This window comes from Suncus etruscus, chromosome 3 (genome assembly GCF_024139225.1).
Source record: "Suncus etruscus isolate mSunEtr1 chromosome 3, mSunEtr1.pri.cur, whole genome shotgun sequence".
Taxonomy (NCBI): domain Eukaryota; kingdom Metazoa; phylum Chordata; class Mammalia; order Eulipotyphla; family Soricidae; genus Suncus; species Suncus etruscus.
The window spans coordinates 90,633,231-90,657,151 of NC_064850.1; the positions used below are offsets into that span (position 1 = coordinate 90,633,231).

Below are 23,921 nucleotides of genomic sequence, written 5' to 3' on the forward strand. Positions count from 1 at the left end.
TAACCCCTAAGTGCAGCCGGGTATGACCCAGAAACGAGAGAGAGAGAGAGAGAGAGAGAGAGAGAGAGAGAGAGAGAGAGAGAGAAGAGCTCATGCATGTGGTTCTGTGATACAGCTATGAGATCTGGGTTTGATCCCCAACTGCATAAAAATAAATACTAAAAGAGCTAGCTAGGATGATCTGATGCATAGATTCTAACATTCAGTCTTCTCAAAAATGTTTGAGAGCCTATTTTACAGAGCTATTTCCAAGATGTGGAAACACATTAATGGCCTGTAGATTGCCTTTTTGTTTGTTTTGATTGTTTTGTTTTGTTTTGTTTTGTTTTCTACTGGGAAACTGCAGTGTTCATGAAATCAAGGCGTAGCATCGCAGTTTCTACCCATATTTGACCACACTTCCTCTTGAAGAGTAATTATTTACATCAGAAGAACGGAAGTGATACCCTATCTTTTAGTGACAATTGATTGGGTTTATACCTCCTAAGGAGATTTCAGATTATTAAACTGATGTTCATGAAAGAACTCAGCACACAGTAGGCTCTCATTAAAGTTTGCTATTATTCCCATTTGGCTGTATTCCCACATACATTAAACTAAGAGTCACAGTTGTACACGGGGGTAGCCATTTCCTTGGCATTTGTACACATCCTCTCTGTAGGCTAAATACTGAACAAATCAGTTTTTTTTTTTTAATATTACTTCCATTTATTTTGAAGACTTGCTGACAAGACACCCAGCAGCATCTGAAATTTCATCTATACAAAGAGGGCAGGAACGAGGGGAGCTGGGAGCTCTTTTTTCTCTTCTGGACTCCCCACCGCCTTCCTCCCACATGCACGCAGACACACACCTCTCAGCACATGTGCGCCACTGCGATAAGGAGGCTGTGAACACTGCAATTCATCACCTTGGCCCCAATGGAGAAAGTGTGAGTGTGTTAGCATGTGTCTGTGTGCTGTGTTCCACTCCCATATGCACGTGCACCTTTGTAGTGTGTAGACAATGGAGCAAAGGCACAGTACTTATAAAGAGGGAGGAAGGCAGGGAAGGAAAGAAAGGCGCCCAGATTGGCTCTCTCCCTTTGGTTTTGGCTGCACAAACAGGATCCAGTTAACCAGTTAACAATATGATAAAGGACAGCAGCAGAGGAGAGATGCTCCTGCCTGTATCCATTATGCAGAATGGAAACAAACATTAATCACTGCAGGCCTTTGGGAGCCAGGGCTGTTTGCCAATGTTCTTTGGTGGGTCACTCCTGAGGTCAATGAGAGTGGATATTATGCTCTCCCACTCCCAGAGTCTCCCCAGAACTTCCTGCCTCGCAAGGCAGGTCTAAGTTTTCAGGGCACACACATGTGTAAACATATGCACACATGTCCACAAATACAGTCTCCCATCTATCTTTCACCTCCTGTGTCTCCCCTTTTTGGAGGCCTGCTTAGGAAAATTGCCTAGGAATGGATCTACATGGATGGAAGCTTGCTTTTATTTTAGTTCCTTGGTTTAAGTTGTGCGATAACATGGGAAAATACTTTTACGATAATTAATTCCATTGTACAGGTGTAGAAAATTAAAGGGCATGAAGACTACAGGAATTTAGATCCTGGTTTAGGAACCCCCACAGATAAATAGTGGGTGAAGAAGGCAACCAAGGATGTTTGATGTTCAAACGAATAGGTTCCTTCTGTAGAATAGCTGAGGGCCTCTCTCTGCTACTGATTCCTGGATCCCTTCAGATATACTAGTATGGGGGTGAGTGTAATAAAACTATATTTTATTGCATACTTTTTTCTTTATCATGGTTTAAGAGATCCATTGAGGACTAGCTAAATCAAAATGTGCTCCATACTTTTAAAAGGAATAATTTGTTGATAGTTTATGAATCCACCATGAAACTGTCACCAAAAGTAGATAAGGACTATATCTCCCACCTGACAGTTTTCTCTTTGCAATCTTTCTAAATAATCCTTTGCACCCCATCTCTAGTCACGAGCACCCACTATCTGTCACTACAGTAGCTTTCTTTTCTGAGTTTTTGCATTTTTATATTATTGTTATTATTATATTATAATATATTATGTTATGTTATATTCTATTACATACAATATATTACATTTATTATATTATTATTGTTATACTATTACCTGTACTCTTTTTGCATGAATTCTACCACTTGCAGATGATGTGTGACCTATCTACTGTGCTGAATGAGCACTGTGTTCTTTTACTCCAGTACAGACTGCTTGAATGCTTTATCATTCACATGTGAGTGAATGTTTGGATTGTTCCTGTTTGAGGCTTTTACAAAGAAAACTTCTATGAGCATTCACCTCAAATATTTTTATACATAAATTATTTAAATGGCATATCTTACATTGTTGATCATAATGCATTTGTTTCCAGGTAAGTGGAAGCCAAATTACTAAAAAACAGTGAAAAGGGGGCTGGTACGAGAGTGTAGCAGTACAGCATTTGCTTTGTATGCAACTGACCAGGATGAGCCTGGGTTCTATCCTCAGCGTCCCATATGGTCCTCTAAGCCAGGAGCGATTTCTGAAGGTATAGCTAGGAGTAGTCCTTGAGTATCACCAGGTGTGACAAAAAAAAACTGAAAATAAAATGAAAGAAAAAAAGAGAGAGAGAAATAAAAAAGAAATAAAGTAAAAAAAAAAACAGAAAAAGAGAACAGACACAACTGAATTTGTGAAAATTATTGAATTTCTCAGTGAGGTCAGAGGTTTACTAAACTCATATTGTTAGCTAATATTTCTGATACTTCTTTTGTTTCTGAACATTAAGTGATTTCAAATACACATTGGAATCCAAATTGGAGTGTTCCTATGAGGATAAAAGTATTAGAAATTTGAAATTGTCACATGATCTAGGAATTTCAAGTACTGAGGCTAATATTGTGGCTTTCATGGGGCATATTTTTTGGCTGCCAGAATTCCTGAAGCTGGGAAAGGTGGTGGGAGGGTGCCTGCACTCACTCCAAAAATGTCTTGGTGATGTCAGCCTGAATAGCAGCATTTCTGGTATTAAGGTCAGTTTGTTGTCTCTATAGAGAACCATAGATGAGTGGTGAAGCTGGGCCACTAGCAAAAAGGTGATTATGGGTGATGGTCCAACAGGCTTTGGCAGTATGGAGAAATGGCCTTCCCCCTACTCTTGACACTACCAGTCTTCAGCAGCATAGCAAGTGTTCCCATAATTCTTCATGGCTTGATTTATTTCTCCATTGAGAACAGATTGAGTTCATGGAGCTGGCCAGATGCAGACATGGTGATTGCATTCTGGAAGTGTGCTTTCAGCTTCCAGGTCTTCCAGAAGTACAAGAAAGGAGTGGGGAATGGTGTCCGTACTTAAAAAAGTTCTGATGATACTGGCATACCTGGAGTTTAGTTTGGTTTGGTGTCTCTGCAGAGATCTGTAGTTGAATAGTAAAGCAGAGCTACTGGCGAAGCAGCCAAGGTGGGTGACAGATGCAGCTACAGCCCTAATAATAAGAAAATGCTTTTAAAAACAGGGTAAATAAACTTTGAAGAAGTGCTCATGAGATCAAGTTATGACAGCAAGCAATACCACAATTAGGTTGGTGGTTCAATATTCGACTTGAGCCCAATTTCACTACTTTACAATTAATATTTGCAGATATGCCAAGTCAACCAAAAATGTCAGATACATTAGTTTGGGAGCTGAGAACTTTGGGATCTTCTAGAAATAGGGCCCAAAAGCCTCCCCTATATTCTAGTACTGCCAGAAACCCCAAGAGCCAGAACCACATCTCACAAACGCCACCATGTAAATAAAGACTCAGTTTCATAGCTTTACCATTATCCTCAGAAGATATTCAAGTGGCTAAAACTCATGAGTACACCATCTTCAGGCTGAAAATCCTGGAGTTTCCTCAGAAGAGAGGCAGAATAAAGCTATGAAAAAGCCCCAGCAGCTACACCTACATCCCACAGTCACTGGCATACAAACCATGTAAATTTGAGACCAAATTCACTGCGTCATGGAAAATCTCTGCAGACACACTAAGCCAAAAAACTCCAGGTAACAATTTCTACACTGAAGTACTCTGGGATCTTCCTCATACTGCCAGAAGCCACAGCAGCCATGCTCCCATCCACAGCTGCAACATGTAAACAATGGTCCAGCTTCACATCCTCACCTCTAATCTCAGAAGAGATAAAAGACAAGTCATGCAGCTGAAACTCACTGATCTAGATTTACAGGTCCTGGAGTGTACGCAGCCACAAGGCACCTCCAAATTTTATGCTTATATCAGTAGGAGCACACCAAATTAAATGGGAAAGTTGAATAAAAGCCAACTTAGCTCAATATATGAAAACAATAATGGAATGCTCAACTAGCGAGAAACAGCTTAGTAAATCATCACACAATGACTAATGACCCCGTTGTGAAATATAACAATTTTCACAATTTTTTTACTGAAATATTTTGTGATAATTCTATTAGTCATTTTGTTTGACAAGCAATATAAAAGGTATTCCATCCTGGGACCGGAATGGTGGTGCAAATAGTTTACTTTGCACGTGGCTGACCTAGGATGGACTGTGGTTCGATTCCCCAGCATCCCATATAATCCCCCAAGCCAGGAACGATTTCTGAGTGCAGAGCCAGGAGTAACTCCTGAGTGTCACCGGGTGTGCTGCCCCCCCAAAAAATGTATGCCATCCCTGTTAAAGTGTCGAGTTTGGTGAATTGGTGAGAAACTGGGTAAATTAATAGAAGGTCACACTAATGGTGGGTTAGGTTTTAGAACATTAAATGCCCAAAACAAACAACTGTATTATAAGTAACTTTGTAAACCATGGTATTTTAATAAAATTTAAAAATATGATGGTGTGAGGATATAGTGCTGCTCATGTCCTGGGCATTTTAGGGTCTCCAAGGGCCACATCCAGTGATAAATAGGATATCATGTTCTGAAGGGGTATCCAACTGGGTGAGGTGTATACTGGACAGATTTCCTAACCAGTGCACTAATGCTTGGCTTGTGGATAAGTATTTTTTTGGTTGATTGATTTTGTTTTTTTGAGGCCACATCTAAAAGTCCTCAGAACTTACTTTGCGCAGAGAGATCTCTTCTGGCTGAGTTTGGGGTACTGTGTACGGTGCTGGGGATTGATCTCTGGTAGCTGTATGCAAGGCAAGCACCTTACTCACTGAACTATCTTTCTGGCCCTGTAGGTAAATTTTAACAAATATTGCACCAAAGATCTATAGATGGCAAATGAGCCAATGCAGGGATGCTCAATAACATTAGTTATTAAGAAATACAGATGAAAACCACAGTGGGATGCCACAGTTACAGCCAAACAGAACCAGAGAGCTGTGGAGTTCTGGGTCAGGAAGACCGAAGCTAGGTGTCTAAATTACACAGAAACATGTTTGTTTGTGGTCCCTATGAAAAACGTCTAAGCACAGCACTCCCCCCAAGCAACTTTTATTTAATAGCTCCATGTTCGCCCACACATCCAGAAGAGTTTCTTTTCTATGAGCAGTGGAAACCGCAGAAGCTGCCAGAGAAGGGAGGCATAGCAACAGTTGCTGAAGGAAAATTTAAAAGGCACAAAAGCTAGAAGAAAAATCACTCAAAAGTGGCAACATGCTGAGAAAAGACCCAAGACAGCAAAGTCCAGAAGGGAAAAAAAAATACTGTTCAACATCACATACCTCACAGGAGTGAAGCAAGGTTATGGCAGGAAAGGCAAGTGCAATAGAATGGGTAGTGGCTTTTAGGCAACAGGAGCTGTAGCAGTGGGTGGGGCAGTAGTAAGTAGCCCAGCCTTTACTCACACCTCAAAGGAAATGTGCATAAAGGAAATGGCTCAGGTGGAAGCATGTAAAGAATAACAAGCAGACAAATTTCCCTCAAAGTAAAAAATAATCACAACAAAGAAACCCAGAAAACAAGAAGAACCTAGCTTCTCTAAATTGATCCACCCCTTTCTCATCCCTTCCCCAATTGGTTTCCCCTCAGCCTATCAGATAGCATAAATGAATAACAGGAGATTTTTAATTACTTGGTCTCTCTTCTTCCTTCCAAATGTAACACTATACATACCTATTGGAATGACTGAACTAAAAAGACCAATCATTTCCCCCATGTTGGCGAGACAGTGAAGTAATTGGAGCACTTACACAGTGCTGATGGGAATATAAAAAGATACAGCCACTTTGGAAAGCACTTTGGCAGGTTCTCACAAAGTTAAACACACACCTGCCATATGGCCCAGACATTTCACTCTGAGGTACTTGCCCAGGAGGAATGAGCCTGCATGTCCATACACAGGCCTGCTCCCAGCAGGAATAATATTCCTAGCAGTTTTACTTGTATCTTATAAATTTACTTGTAAATCTCTTTTATAAAGTATTCCAAATGATTCTGATAATGAGTCAGGATAGAGAATTATTATGCTAAGGAGATTGGATATACATGATTGAGAAAATCCTCTTATGCTTCAGGTAACTGTAAACAGAGAAAATGGTCAACTTAAAGAAGTTAGAGTTGAATTAACAAGTTGCTGAATAAATGGCATTTAATGAAACTGTGTTTTTGGCAAGTCACTAAACTATTTAGCTCTCTATTTCCTTTATTTGAATCAGAGAAGTCCTTCTAAGCTTCCCAGCCTCTAGGATTCTAGGTATCTATGATATCAAAGACTTCACAGATCCAACTCATCTTCTTTCAAAGACTGATTATCCCTTAGAGCAGCATAGAGGCTATATATATTTTCCCCCCACGGGACCATCCCTTCCTCTTGTCAGATATCTAACTTACAAATAGATGTGAAAATATGCGCATGTGCACGTATTTGAAAACACTTAAAATTTTAAATTCAAAATATTAATGTCTCTGAGACCTGAGACTTGCTATTAAACCAACTACTCCAGACACTAAGGCCCTCTACTGCTTTTCAACCTGCACAAGACCATATTTTACTATCATATGAGGACATATGAATGTACGAATAGAGACAGTATGGCTTCCTTAGGATTTTGCATTTGTAGTCCATACCCATGCCCAGGGCAGTTGGATCAAAATAGTTTTCAAGTCTCCATTTATTACCACTTTTTAAAGTACCTTTGATTTATTACCGCCCGTTGATCAAAATTTCAGGGATTCCATGCTTTATACCCCCAAAATATACTCCCACTTCCAATATCCCAGTGCTGTTTCTTTTGCTTCTTTTGAAAGCCCTGTTTACTTCAGAAATTCAGAAATTGCTCTCAAAGTTCTTTTGATGTTTATTTGATTTAATATATTCCATTACATTTCATTGCTTTATGGAAAAACTATCGCATCTCTTGGTATTGGCTTTTTTTCCATATGCTGAAGTGTTGTTTTTTTTTTTTTGGTCAGGTTTTGTATATATGGTTGTTAATTTTCATTGAGTTTTTTTTTTTTAAGAATGATTTAAAGATTTTTTCTTTATATTTTTTTAACTAGTAAGCAATGAGATTGATGGCTCCTAGAAACTAAGAATCTTCATGGAAAGAAGATATAGATGGCAAGGAAAAAAATGCTAGCTTGTTTTCTTTCTGTTTTCCCCAACTCCATTGACCCTGATTGCCACCATATAATATATACAACAAAGACAAACAAATCTTATCTATCAACAATCAACCAACTACCTACAATGTATGTATTGTTACACCAAGTATTTTGCTAAGTATAAAATCCAAGCAATTTGAAGTGAAATTGAGAAATAATAATCTATTTTAAATCAAATAAGATCTCTCCAAGACTGTGACCGTATTTGAAAACAAGTTAAGATGAGGCCATGTTGGATTTGGGTGGGTCTTAACCCAATTACTAGCATCTTTATAAAAAGGAAAAATTTCACAAAAGGGCAAAGGGGTCATATGAGATCAGAGGAACTGAAGTGGAGCTATGAAGTTGAGGTGCACAAGGGGACTATAGACCCTTTCCCAGGCTAGAAGCAGCTAAGAGTTCTTTCCTGAACTTTGATGGGAGTGCAACCCTGCTCACACCCTAATTTTAGCCCTGATTTCACTTCCTGCAACTGTGAGATAATAAACTTTTGTTTTAAACCAGTTATTTGCTACAGAAGCCTTAGGAATAAAATATCTATTCAATATATAATTAATAGCAAATGCTTATGTATTATCTGAGGCCATTCAAAGAGATTTAACATATTTGATTTTCACAGTCTGAGTTAGATACTGAAATTTTCCTATATATAGAGTGAGTTATCTTAGCAAAGACCTGCAGACAGAAACAAGTCTCTGTTGCTAATTACACAAAGATAACAGGCATTGAGGCAGATTTCAATCACCAGATTTCATGCAACTGATGATGAAGCTGCAAGACAGGAAATTTAAGACACTTCCTTGGACACAAAAAGGACAAGCTTCAACCCCAAGTAGTTTACTGAAAGCACCATTCGAACCTGTATTGAATTTGCCTTACCTCCTAGGATCTAATCACAGAATTAAGAGTCCCAGATCTGCCTGCCAGAGCAGGCAGGTCCAGTATCCACAAATGTCCAGACACTTTCAACAATATGCCTCTGATCTTGTTACACAGTCATGGGAATAGAAGGTAAAATGTTATTGTTCCAATCCTGCCAGTTAACTGCCAAGTCCTGAGGACAGTCATTTTTCCCTCTCTGCATCTTGGGTTTCTCAACTTCTTCCCAGATGATTCCTAATTAGCTATCCAAAGGTTCCTTTCTGCCCAAACCCCAAACAATACTAGTCAGTAGCAAAGAGCAGGGTGAGGAGCAGATGAGTCTCTACTATATATGGATGAGCTCTCAAGTTTTTCTGCCACTCCTGACCAAGATAGTATTGGAGCCACTTGGCAGTCAAGTACATGACGAAGTAATAGGCTGTCGGTTCCCTTTCATGGACAGCAGGGAGGAGGGATTATTATATCAAGATGAAACTCTAAAATTGGGCAATGAGTCCCAAATTCAGTTGCCCTACTCTCCTCCAATGGCCCTCCAGGAAGACTTGCTTGTGTGTATGGATCTTCTGAGAGATCTGAACCCTTAGATTGGCTGGCCCCAGGCTCAATTTTATACCCTAGAACTGGCCTTTGGACCACTGTATGAGTTAGTTCTGCTCATCTCACAGAACCTACAGGGCACCTTCTAATCCAGGTAGGCCATATCATATTGTCACTAAGTTTGATCAACCTATTTTGTGGCTTATGGGTCTCTTATCTCCCTTGTGTAAACCTTCAGTATATACCCAGCATAAAACATTTCCAGTCAATTTCCTAATATACAGCCAAGAAGTACTTCATCTTAGAGGCACCTCCTGTCTGCTCCTTCCAAGTAACCCAGTCATCAAGCCACCTTGGATGAAATACCACCCCCTAAGTACAGCCTGCACTAAGCACCTTACCTCCCACTGACAGTCTCTGATAAGTGAGTCCTCTTCACCCTTAAAGGAACATCTCAAACATCACTCACTGCCTTTATCAATGCTCCTTGGCCCCACTTCCTGCAGTAACTATCTTTGCAGTCAGTCCTCATGGCTCAGAGATCCCAGAGCTTGCTGGTAAATAAATTAGTAACTTCAGTGCTCATCCATATAAAGCCAGAGTATAGTTCCCACAGTGCTGCTGTGTCTTTCCAAACGAGGGCTTTCCACATGTGCAGCCTCCACAGCTCCATATGTGGCAATTGGCATGAGCTACATATACATATGTACCACAATTTGCTATTGAAACAAGAGCAAAGAGCAGCTTGGCATATGACTGCCACAATGAACCCTGAGTGCTGGTATCAACCCAGCTTCTCCATAAAATCAGAACCAGTGGTAGTTGGGCCTTGGATAAGACTTAAGGAAGTCTTTGAAAGAGTCTGCTTAGGGGGAGCCAAAGATGCTATTAAGACCAATGCAAGGAAGGAAATAATAAGAATGAAACTTGTTTTGCTTTGTGCCTGCCCCCCAACTCACCCCTGTGAATGTTTTTTCCTGCCAGCTACCAGCAGAGCAGTATCTTTGCTTCTGAGTCAGTGTTGGAAAGTTCAAAATTTCTTTCTTTCCAGTGTCCCAACCCTCTTGTATTGTTGCAATTTGTTTGCCAAGCCTTTTTCAAATACATTGGTAATTCCTCTATGTAGCACAATTGGGATCAGGCATTTGAAAATGAAAAGAAATATGAAATTTAGAAGCTGGAGCAGCCACATGTAAAGGCCATCAGGGAAGCAAACCAAAGAGAGTCATGATTTTTTGTTTTGTTTTGATTCTCAACAGGCATAAGGTCACTGCAAGCAACAGCTATTAGACTAATTAGACCCTAGGCATAAGAGAGGGAGGAGAGCACTCCAGTGGGGAAGAGGTCGGGTAGGGGGCCAAGACAGTAATTGAAGCCAAATAATGAATATTAAATTCTTGTAAGCAGTGTTTAATTAATTTGTCCTATGACTGAAGCTTTTTGCAAATATGATCATAGAATTTAAGTGGGACATAAAATATTAGAGTAAGTGACATAGGTGGCCATTTTCCTCTGGTCTGTGCCCCATTTTATATGTCATGGCCCAATGGGCTGATACTGTAGACAGTTGCACATCTCTAGGCCCAAAAGCTCTGGAACTACTGCCGCATCCTACAGTTCCCCATGAGACCCTAGAATCTGTCACCATGATACAATGAAAACTCTTTGCTAAGATTTTATTCAAAGTGAAAAAGACCAGTCAAACCTCAAGAGGATATTGGTAAGTCAAAAATCCAACTGAGGCTTATTCTTCAGAATATATATAGAAGATATAAAGGCCTACATACAGAAAGAAAAGTGAGCAAAAGATATGAACAGGCAATAAGAATAAGGCTCATTTAAAACAGAAAAAAAATATCATGCTCCAAAACATTGGAAAAGTGCAGAATCTGAAATGTCATAAACCTTAGATTAATAAAATTAATGTCTGATCATCTGTAGTGTTGATGAGAATGAGGAAAAGCAGGAAGAATGAATGGGCTTTAGACCAATCATATCAGAGAGCAATTTAGCAACAGTACAACAAAATTGAAGATGCACGTGCCCTAGAATCCTGGAAATCAATTACACAGAATGCACACTAGCTTCCTAGAAATGTGATTTTTCAGAATATTTCCTAGAAATATTCAGTGCAGTGTTATTTATATAGCAAAATCTGGAAATAACCTAATCTATCAAGAGATGGGACAAGGAAACTGAGGTTTTTTTCATATAATAACAATTATGCAGCAATAAAAACAAATTAGTATCTCACATAGATAAATCTATAAAACAAAGTAAAAGACCAAGTATGATTAGTAAATAATGCACAAAGTATAATTGAGATACAGTCTGGATAAGAGTTTTTAGGAAACAGGAATAGCCTATCTTTGATACCAAAGTATACCTGACTGCTAAGAGAAGTGACACTGGCTATGTTACCAATCTATATCCAAACTTCAGGGAAATCCCAAAGCCAGGAGAGTTGATGTGTTGGACTATTTTTAAGTCTTGATGAATAATGGAGATGATGATGAGAGATAGATAAAAGATACTTTTTGATCATTTGGGTCAAAGATAAATATTAACTCTTCTTCCCCCCTTTACTTAACATATATATATATATCCAAAGTCAGATGTTACATCACTTTGAGAAGTTTGGTATTTCTAAGGGACTCCAGAGGCCTCACATCATTTGAAGTGAATCCCTAGAGACATTAGTCACGAGAGTCCTCACTGTCCAGAAGAAGTGCTGTCAACAGAGATATTCTAATTCTTTTAGTTGCATTTAGACTTGAGAAGTCTCAGAATTATAATATGTTTATGCATATTTTTATAACATGTACAACCTTAACTGGTCTTTATGCATCCACAAGCTGTATTTTTTATTTATAGAAAAATACCTACTATTTTGTTTATTCGCTTGAGAAGGGAAGTAAATAAGACAGGCAAGTAACCTAGTGAACTCCTAACTTTACTTACTATAAGCTTGAGTAACTGTCTCCAACATTAATGCCTCTTAGTCTAGGAATTATTATTCAAGGAATTGGTCTTGTCCATGATAGTTTACAGGTCAAATTTGGTTTCTCATTTTTTCTCTATAAATCATAAAAACACTTTTTCTTATATGTTTTTAAATTTTGAAATAATAATATTTGATAATTTAAAAGTTAAAGAATATTTTAATATTAGTGCCATAATATATTTTATTGAAATATAGTTGTTTCTATTTATTTTAGAATCATCTGTAATTTTTTCACAATTTAGTAGCATAGTTGACTTCTTGGGATATAAACTTTAGTTTGGATATTTACTATCAGGCACTTTGCAGAATGAGTTTTTTGATCTCTAATTTGGAGCAAGATCATTCAATTAAAAATACAATGTGAAACTTATTTAAAAAAGAAATATGTTTGGGGCAAGATCAGTGGCACAAGTAGTAAAGTGTCTGCCTTGTCTGCGCTAGCCTAGAATGGATTGCGGTTTGAGCCCCCTGTGTCCAGTATGGTCCCCCAAACCAGGAGAGATTTCTGAGCGCATAGCCAGGAGAACCTCCTGAGTGTCACCGGGTGTGCCCCAAAAAACAAAAAACAAAAAAAAAAAGAAAAAAAGAAAAGAAAAAGAAAGAAAAGAAATATGTTTGTGTATATATACTTCACAAATTTATATAAATATATATGTATACACAAAAAATACTGTTTAAGTTATGTAAAATTTCTACCGGGGAAGACCCTACTGCTGCTCTGACATCGATTTACTCAAAAGAGTCTTCCCTTAACACTGAGAAGATTTAAACAACAACGATTTGCGTACTGGACAGGGCTTTCTGCATTGCTCGTTAATTGTGAGATGAAATTAGATGCCACACCATCCTGACTTCAATGTGGGATGTACAGATTCCAGGACCTTTAATGCAGAGGTGTGAGATCAACAACAGAGACTGTAAAAGATATAACTTTATGGGCACTGCAGACAATGACCAGGATTGGACAAACTAGTTTGCCTGGAGCCTAGAAATGGTATTCTGTCAGGAAACTTCAGGGGTAGGGTCTCCTTGTACTTCAGCCAAAGTTTTTCTTTTCCACGACCCCCATACTTTGGTGGGCCCATGCAAATGATAATTGCCACACTAACATTGTTTTTACAGTGCTCCTTTGACTCCAAACCTTAAAAAATTTTTAAAAAAGTTATGTAAAATTTACCTTTGAATCAATAAACGTATTACATCCATAATTACTAACACCTATTAGTTGATGTAGTGATCAAAAATAAATACAGTGTGAGTATGAAATACTAAATGTTCTGTCACATTAAAGAAATAAATTAAATTTAATTAAGTATAAAATGTAGAATAAAATATATAGAATTTATATAGAATACATAATTAAATTCTATAGAATCTAATTCTATAAAATATATTCTAGAGTAGATTCTATAAAATATAGAATTATATTAGAATTATAGAATTATAGAAATAAAGAAATTAAAAAAATTTAATGTTCTAGGAGTAAATATTCTAGGAGTCAAATTTAAGGAATAAAAAGGTAAAGCAGTATTTAACTATATAGTTTTATTTAATCTCTTTATTTCCCTAATGCAGCATGTAATCAATATATATATTTTAGTTATTTTCAATAATTTTAATTGAATTTCTGTGAGATGCAGTTACAAAATTGTTCATGACTGAGTTTAAGTTATACAATATCCAACACCCATCCTTTCACCAGTACCCATTTTCTACCACATAATGTACCTAATTTCCCTCCTGTACTTGTACTCCCCCCAAAACCCCTCTATGACAGACATTACCCCCTTCTTTTATAATTAGGAATTATAGTTTGCAATATTGTTATTGAAGGTGTATCATGAACATCACTTCACCTTTTTCAGCACCAGTTCTTGTCCAGAGTGGTCATTTCCAATTCTGATGGTCATAGTGATTATTATTAAGATGAGGTATATTTTATTGCTACATTCATAGCAAATCTTGTATGAATACTTCCAGCAGATCTCAGTTGGGCTGGCTAGATGTCTAGTATGGTTAATAGCTACCCGGCTAATCACTTTCGGATAGGATTGCCCCACTCTCCCCCATCATGTTAGTGTGCTGTTACCAATTTCTTTCCCCACATCTTTCTTATGATTCTGTTCTTTTGTTTGTTTGTTTGTTTTTGTTTTTGTTTTTGGGCCACACTTGGCGGTGCTCAGGGGTTACTCCTGGCTGTCTGCTCAGAAATAGCTCCTGGCAGGCTCGGGGGACCATATGGGACACCGGGATTCGAACCAACCACCTTTGGTCCTGGATAGGCTGCTTGCAAGGCAAACGCCGCTGTGCTATCTCTCTGGGCCCATGATTCTGTTCTTAATTTTTACTTTGTCTCAGCTTTTCATTGCTCTTCTTTTCCTCTTGGAGCCATTACCTGAATTTATTCCACCTCCTCATGCTAGTGATTTATAAGTCCTCCTGAAAGTCTCAGAAGATAAGGTTCCCCAGAAATGATACAGATAAATGGTCCTTAGAGCTAAGTGGAGTTAGTAGTTTGAGGGGAAAAAAATGGAAAAGATCATTAGGGAAGTTAAAAATTGATAGAGTTCCAGAAATTAAACACTTTTAAGAAGGCATTTTTGAGTAAAAGTTACCATAATTTTAGGGGCTTACCAAGCAGGGTAATTGGCCATAACTTGAGCAAGAGAGTCAAGAATTTCAGAATCAAGGGAAATGGTCTTAATATTTAGGTAAGGAAAGTCTGGCTTCTGCAAATACTCAAAGGAAACAGATGCTATCCAGGTAGGAAATGAGGTACCTTAGGTGTCACTGAGACCAAGAACTATGTATTGGGCCTCAAAACTGGACTAAAGGAAATTACTATCAGTTGCTGCAGGTGTCCTGCATCTCAGCAGCTCTAGTGGGGGTGAAGTCCTCAGGAGAAGAAAGCGGGAGCACGGACGGGGGAGCACGGGCGGACGAAAGGGATAATATTGAAATAATATTCACCACACACACAGAGTATGTGGGGTCAACACATCTTCTGGCAGGAGTGTGACAACTTTATTCTCAAGACAGAGATTTTTATAAGGTATAGCAGTCACAGGTGTTAAAGATATTAATTATCGTAAGGAAACAAACAGTTTTTTTTTATCAATTTAACTTCAATTTGCCCCTGAACTTCAGCTGCAAGCAAGAAAAACTTATAAGATCCTAAAAAGAGTTTTATTGTAACCTGTTGGTGCTGGAATTTTCTTTAGCCAATTATTTAATAGAGACCACATTTTTTCCATTAAGATTTGTTAAGGAGAGATATTCAACTAAAAATGCAATGTCAAGCATCTTTAATGAAATTCCTCAACCATCCACACAGGGGAAAAAGGCGTCCAACAGCGGGCCTTTTGAGGAATCCCGTGGGGGATATTTCAGTTTACCCCACCAAGAAAATCTAAGGATATATCTGATGGACCGAATTCCCCTAAAAATTTATGGAGGCGTGACAATCAGTGGGTAGCTAAATGAACTCAGAGCTCCAAGACTGAGTACCTTCAAAACACTAATGATTTCTATCCCTGTCTCCTGGAAGAAGCCTTTGAGGCACTTTGCTAATGTCAGTGCAATGGTGAAAAAGGCATGTCCACTGTGAGCTAATAAACTATCCATAATTTAAAGTAAAACATGTTAGTATTATAGAACCAAATGTTCATTATAGTTTAGTCAGCAAAATATATATACATTTTAAAAATTATGTAAAACTTGCCCACCCTTAAGTAATGTTTTGTAACCATTATTGCATGCATGTTTATGCATCTCCACAATATTTTCTAGGACCAAATCATGATATCATTTTATCACAGACACTGTATGTGTGTTTTTAATCACTATTTTTTGAGGTTTGGGAAATATTCTTTTCTTTCTGCTTCTTCTATATATATTTAAGTGAAGGAAAATTCTCATGATTTTCTAAAATGGGTCATTTTATACCCTTCCCTGTCCATTGTTTTATACTTTGTGTAAATTCCTCCAAGTTAAAAAATTGAAGATTATACTTACCTGGCAGGGGAGTACCATGATCATGAAAGTGGTTTCCCCAAGGTGAGGCTTATCCATTGCACTCCGGATGTGCTGACCCCTGTGATTTCCCCAAATGTGGGAAGCTCGAGTACATAATTTATGGTAGTGGGGGACTGCATTCGTGCTCTCCCCTGAAGAAAAAAATAAAAAATTGAAGATTAATTCATTTTAATAGCTGCTTAATATCTGTATGCAGGTACTTTGAGTCAACTATATTCATTGATGAGCACTTTCTTCTATAAAACATTGTTTATCACTTACCAGTGTTCTTATTTCTATGCAACAGATTCTTAGAAGTGAAATAACTAGGTCAAAGAAATGTGTTTTTGTTTTTATATTTTATTGGCTATTACCAGATGGTTTTCTGAAAGGACTGACACAGTTAACATTTTCTCCAGCACACATACAAATTTTCTGTTTCTGCTTGAATAATAGATATTGTCTTTGTTGCTGCTGTTAAAATGCTCTGGGGCCATGCTTTGCAAAGGTCTCAAACATGCAAGTTATGTACTCTACCACTAGAGTCACAATCCCATTTCTATTACTGGACTTAATGTTTTCCAGCAGTCAGATATATATATATAAAGGAATTCTCAGATACTATTTGAATTTGCATTTTGTAACTTCTAGTTTTATCATTTCTCAATACATTTATGTCTGTTCAGATTTGCTTATCTGGATCCTCCCATTCCTATCCTGCTCTGTTTTTTGTTTTGTTTGTCCCTTTGTTCTTTAAAAAGAGCTCTTTATATACTAGCTATGTGTCCTTATCCATGTAAATTCATTTCCTAACCCTATCATTTGACTTCAATCTTTATTTTAAAAACCAATTGCAGCTCACAGACTAGAGGAAAGTAAGAAGCAGATACTTGGAGGACAATCAAAGCTTTAGATTGTCTCTACTTTGTCTATTCTAACCAAGTGCTGAAAGTCAGAGCAACCATACAAGTTTAATTTTTCAGAGCACTGGAGGCTAGAGGTACAGGACTAAGGTGCCATCAGAAGTGGTTCTAGTGAGACCATTCCTTCTGGCTGGCCTTGTCCTGTCATTATACATCCCTGGCCTACACTGCACTCACAGGGATAGGGACGACAGACAGAAGAACTTCCTTCTGGTTAGGAGACCGGTTCTATGGGATCAGAGCCCCATCCTTATGTATAATTTAAGCTAATCACCTCTATTAAAAAGCTATATCCAAATACTGTTATATTCAGGGGCCAAAGATAGTACAGTAGGTCAGGTGTTTATCTTGAGTGATCCCTGATTGCCAGAGGCCAGGAATAAATACTGAGCACCTTCAGTTTTGATCTCCATCACAAAATATATAAAAAATATAATAATCATAAAACAAAACAAAAACTATAATATTCAGAGGCAGTAACTCCATATATAAATGGGGGAAGAGAGGAAAAAACAGTTTCCAACAGAATAGTATATAAATGAATTAAACCAGAGCAGGAAGGCCAAAAATTCTCTAAGCCAGGGGTCTCAAACTCGCGGCCCGCGGGCCATTTGCCGCCCTCCATACATTTTGTGGCCTGTGGCCGGCCTTCAAATATCACAGTATTCACAATTATTCGCTTACGGAATAATAGCAATAAAAATCGCAATAGTAAGAAAAAAAATCTCATTAAACATTTGCATACCCCGAGCAGTTTTGTTCAGGGTATGCAAATGTTTAATACGAATTTTTTGCGATTTTTTTTCTTACTAATGCGATTTTTTATTGTGAATATTCGGTAAGCGAAATACTTTATGCGGTCCTGCCTCACCCCGACTTTGCCTCCTGCAGCCCTCAGGTAAATTGAGTTTCAGACCCCTGCTCTAAGCCATATCAACCTCAGCAGTTTATAGCAGCACAGGAAAGCAGCTGGAACAGCAATGCATTCCAATGGGTCAATTTTAAAGCTAGGGAGCAGCCTGCCCATATACTAGTAGACATAGATATCTGAAGAACCAGAGGCCTCTCCTCTGTGAAAATCCCCTCAGAATTTAAAGAGTGTGGGGACCATCATCTGAGAGTGCTGGTGCTTTGTATCAGATGTTATTCATTTTGACTCAGTGCCCTTCATCCTGGCTGAAGAGATTCATCTGAAATAATGAGACAAATCTAGCAAAACATATAATAGAATCTGATAGGACAGCATGTAAGACAAAATAATAGTGCCTGAGCTAGACAGTAGATGTCCTGGAAAGAGTGGTGCCATGGCCACAGGTGCATGCATGTTCAGCTTCCCCCTTTATACTCAGGCCTTTGGAATAGGCACCTATTACACAGGCTACTCTGTATTGTCCTGAACCAGTCCTCCCTCCCTCTTGCCTAATCTCTCTCAACACCTCAGCACCAGCTGAGAAACAGCTTTAATTGGAAATGAGGGTTTGGGCTCCTTCCACCAAGATTCCCTCTAAGGAACACACAGCAAATTGCTCATGGAGACTTCTTTGGCTTAACCCTCCAATTTATTCCGCATTAAAATGGTTACTTTAATTGAGTTATGTGTGGCTGTCAAGCAAGGCGGAGAGACCCTCAGGGCTTGGAATGCAGCCCCCAATCTCATGCACTGGACTATCCCCAGCTCCTATGCTGATACCTGTGCACAGGAAATTTCCTAAAACAGAAGAGAAACTAGAGATCTTGCACATTTGCAAGTTAACACTTTCTCAGACTCAAACATGCTGCATCATATTGGCCACACCAGGAAATGGCAAACTGTAAAAAGTGCCCAGTCATCAAACCAGGCTTTGGAACCAGTTAATAACCAGGGAAAAGGTACTTTGAGGCTAGGGCAATGCTTTTCCATCTCTGTGACACTGTGGTCCTGTTCTGCTTTCAAACTGCTGCTCTCTTCTCTAAGCCTCAGGCTGGCTAAGCACTCTGTCTCCTAGACTCTGCAGGTTTCTTTACACCTGTGTTTAATAGTTTCTTTGCCTTTCTTTCTCTGGCGTTGACACCCTGGAGCTCCTGATCCTTTCAGGTTTTTGGAAAAAGCTGGAAGGTGATTGGGTTTTGGTTCTGGTTGTTGCATCAAATTCACCAAAGTATGAGTCTTCCCTGACCTATTTGTGACCATTCCAAAATGTTAGTGTTCCTGAATGTGAACACCAAGTATTATATTGGAGTTTTTCTCCCTTAATGGTTTGCCCTCAATCCAAGAGGATGGTCTAGGAGAGTCCCCGCAGTGTCATTAACATTTGATACAAGGGCCACAATTTGCAAACCTTAGTATCTTTGGGAAAAAGCAGACTCAGTATTGTCTAGATCACTTGGAACCTGTCTCAGAGACAAAGCAAACTTATTTTATTTGTGAAATTGGTTTCATTTAATGATTAGAATAAGTGATCTCAATAGAGTCTCAGAATAAGCTGGTTGTAGATAGGTAGGTTGCAGGCCCACTTTGCACAAGGGTGTGCATGTTCTTGTACATACTCTCCTCTCTCCAGACAAACACTTACCTACAAGAAATGCCCATTTGGTCCCACAGTTACAGAGAGACTGGAAAGAGATAATTTTCTTTAATGGTCAGAAAAAGAAAATCTAGGAAAGACTGAAAATATCAGGAGCTTTAATAAGTGTCACCTTTGAGTCTATGATGTGCCAAGGCATTTGTTGAAAGGCATTGCCATGAGCACTATCATTTTGATCTTTCCAATCTTGGTTACACACAGTGTGACTATTTCCAGGTTGTTCTATATTATGCAAGACCACCATCTGTCTCCCAAAGAAACTTTCTCTAAAAGACCGTCCATCTAGATAATTAATCCCCAACATTCTTCATCTTAGTTATCTTATATTTTATAGTTCTCAGTTAATTCATATTAGAGATTTTTGCTTACTTGCCTATATTTTTTTGTTTTTTTTTATTTAAACAACTTTATTACATACATGATTGTGTTTGGGTTTCAGTCATGTAAAGAACACCACCCATCACCAGTGCAACATTCCTATCACCAATGTCCCAAATCTCCCTCCTCCCCACCCAACCCCCGCTTGTACTCTAGACAGGCTTTCTATTTCCCTCATACATTCTCATTATTAGGATAGTTCAAAACGTAGTTATTTCTCTAACTAAACTCACCTCTTTTTGTGGTGAGCTTCATGAGGTGAGCTGTAACTTCCAGCTCTTATCTCTTTTGTGTCTGAAAGTTATTATTGCAAGAATGTCTTTCATTTTTCTTAAAACCAATAGATGAGTGAGACCATTCTGCATCTTTCTCTCTCTCTCTGACTTATTTCACTCAGCATAATAGATTCTATGTACATCCATGTATAGGAAAATTTCATGACTTCATCTCTCCTGACAGCTGCATAATATTCCATTGTGTATATGTACCACAGTTTCTTTAGCCATTCATCTATTGAAGGGTATCTTGGTTGTTTCCAGAGTCTAGCTATGGTAAATAGTGCTGCAATGAATATAGGTGTAAGGAAGGGATTTTTGTGTTCCTAGGGTACGCTACTAGATTAAAAACTACTTCAATGGTAGGAATACAGATTGTTTCATTCCTCATAAATTAGTACCACCCAACCCAGTACCTGACACAAAGTCACAAAGTCAGAATTACATGTTCAATAAGTCATCTTGATTTTCACAACCATATCACACATTAAAATGAACCATTTTACCAATAATAAACAGAAGGTCTTAAGGTTGATGTGACTTGCAGGTTCCAAGTAAAGAAGAAATCATAGCACCATGAGTCAAATATAATTCTGCACTCTTTCATATTACATATCTTCATTTTCTGTGATATAATTATCCTTTGTTTTCTACTGTCATTTTGGAAAAGAAAAGAAAGTTTCACACACACAATCAAAAGCTGACTCCACAACCACAGATTAGTATCTAGAAGGCTCAGATAGTAAATTTAATTTGCTCACTGCCACACTAAAATGAAACTATCTCGCGATTGACCAAGTTAGAATAATTAGCATTTTAAGGACATTAAATATGGAAATATACAAAACTCAGAAGATGATTTCTCAAAAAAGCTAGAAATTGAGATTTCATATGATCCAGCAATACCACTCCTAGGGATATAACCTAAGAACCCATAACACCATGCAGAAAAGGAATCTGTATTTCTACGTTGTTTGTCATATGACTATTTACAATAGCCTGAATCTGGAACAACTGGAGTACCTGAGAACAGATGAGTGGCTAAAGAAACTGTGAAATACTAGTTAGGAAAAATAAAATCATTAAATTTGTTTAGGCATGGAGGGATATAGGGAGTATTATGCTGAGTAAAATGAATCAGAGAGAAAGGGATAGATATAGAATAATATCACTCATTTGTGGAATAGAAGATAGCATGGTAATAATATCAAGAGACCAAAGAGGTGAAGGCCAGGAGGACCTGTCCATGGTAGGTAGCTTACCACAAAGGGCAGGGAGTGTAGTTAGGGTAGAGAAGAGCCCAATATGACGATAGTTGAAACTGATCACTCTGGACAAAAATGAGGTGCTGAAAGTGGATAAACTTATATGCTTGGTACTCTTTCATTAACAATAGTGCAAAATACAGTGTCAAAAAAAGGAAAAAAAGGAGATTGTATGAGAGAAGTAAAATATATGCCCCAGGCACAATATTGGTGAGGGTGGCAGGAAATGTGCACTGGTTAAGGGTAGTGTACATTATATTATTGAAATTTGATCATAAACAATTTTGTAACATAGTGCTTACATTTTTTAAAAAAGTTTTAAGAAAGAGGACAGTGTTAGAAATGTTCGGGCATTTTAGAGATTTGGAAACTGGAATAGAAATCATTTTTCCAAGGACCCTTAAAATAGAACCAGTACTAGAACAAAGTTTCCTGATTTGTGCTTAATCTCACTCTCTAAGATTTTTCACAATGAACACAGAAAACCAAGCCTGAAGTAGCATCTAATCACTGATAATCAATGCTTATGGCTTTCCTCATATGACTTTATATACTTAGTCCCAGAACAGTGGTTAATGGAAAATCTGATCTGATTTAATGAGAGTACTCCACATGTGAAGTTAAGCTATAAGTTCTTTTGCAATGCTAAATATTTCTGTTATATGGTTTCAAAAAAGTGGTTTCAAGCAGTAACTTTTTTCTCCATCCTGTAACTCAGCTTCTAATATTTATATTAAATATCAAGGCATTATTCCCAAATATCAATGAGCACAAATGCAGTCACCATATCTCACCCAGCCAGCTCCATAGGCTTACTCTGTTATCAAAAGATATAAAAACCAAGTCATGAAAAATCATGGGTACATCACCCAGGCAGCTGAAAGCTGGAAATCTTGGAACAGAAGGCAGGCCAAGTCCCTGCTCTGCTAAAGCCATGCCTATTTAACCCATCACCATAATCTCCATTTTACCAATGACCCTGCTTTACCACTCCTCTGCAGAGACACTAATCTGACCAAACTCCAGGTATGACAGTATTTGGCTTGATATCACCAGTTTTTTAGAGTGCATGTAGGCACCTTATCTCCACATTTTATACTTTCAGAGACTTAAAACCCAAAAACACATCTCACAAAAGCCAGAGTGTCAGTAACTAGTTATGCTTTCAATTCCTAAATAACATGGTCACTATTGCAACCACACAACAACTTTATATTTGTTTAATACTGTCATCCCCATAGGAACACACCAATTTAGATGCCAATGCGTAGCTAAAGTCACTTAATTTAAAAAACAAATAAAATAACAGAATAGGAAGCTAGCAACAAGGGCTTACTAAAACTTCTGACAATGGTATCATTGTAGATACAATAATTTCAACATCTGTATTTTTTTAATCAAAGTGTCTGTCCATTTCTTCTCCCCATTTTTGATGGGTTTAGATGATTTCTTCTTGTACAGTTCTGTCAGTGCCTTGTATATTTTGAATATTAGTCCCTTATCTGATGGGTATTGGGTGAATAGTTTCTCCAACTCAGTAGGTGGCTTTTGTATTCTGGGCACTATTTCCTTTGAGGTGCAGAAGCTTCTCAACTTAATATAGTCCCATCAGTTTATTTCTGCTTTCACTTGTTTGGAGAGTGCTATTTCCTCCTTAAATATGCCTTTAGTCTCAATGTCATGGAGCGTTTCACCTACATGTTGTTCTATATACTTTGTGGTTTCAGGTCTGATAACTAGGTCTTTAATCCATTTGGATTTTACCTTTGTACATGGTGTTAGCTGGAGGTCTAAGTTCACTTTTTACAAGTGGCTAATCAGTTGTGCCAACACCACTTATTGAAGAGGCCTTCCCTGTTCCTTTTAAGTTTTCTTGCTCCTTTATAAAAAATTAGGTGATGGTCTATCTGGGGAACATTCTCCGAGTACTCAAGCCTATTCTACTGATCTGAGGGTCTGTCTTTATTCCAATACCATACTATTTTGATAACTATTGATTTGTAATACAGTTTAAAGTTGGGGGAAGTAATACCTCCTATATTACTTTTTCCAAGTATTGCTTTAACTATTCATGGGTGTTTATTGTTTCAAATAAATTTCAGAATTGTTTGATCCACTTCTTTGAAAAATGTCATGAGTATCTTTAGAGGTATCACATTAAAAAAAAGAAATACTAATGACTAAAAGGCACATGAAAAAATGCTCCACATCACTAATCATCAGGGAGATGCAAATCAAAACAACTATGAGGTACCATCTCACACCACAGAGATTGGCACACATCACAAAGAATGAGAACAAGCAGTGCTGGCGGGGATGTGGAGAGAAAGGAACTCCTATTCACTGCTGGTGGGAATGCCATCTAGTCTAACCTTTATGGAAAGTGATATGGAGATTCCTCCAAAAGCTAGAAGTTGAGCTCCCATACAATCCAGATATACCACTCCTAGGGATATATCCTAGGAACACAAAAATACAATATAAAAATCCC

The 23,921-nt window shown here is 38.0% G+C and overlaps 1 non-coding gene across 1 annotated transcript; it reads left to right on the forward strand.

Moving 5' to 3' along the window:
• Positions 1–16,017: 16,017 nt before the first annotated feature.
• Positions 16,018–16,180, forward strand: LOC126004856 (U1 spliceosomal RNA). The gene has a single exon (XR_007494092.1). It is a non-coding gene; the product is annotated as a U1 spliceosomal RNA (small nuclear RNA).
• Positions 16,181–23,921: the final 7,741 nt, after the last annotated feature.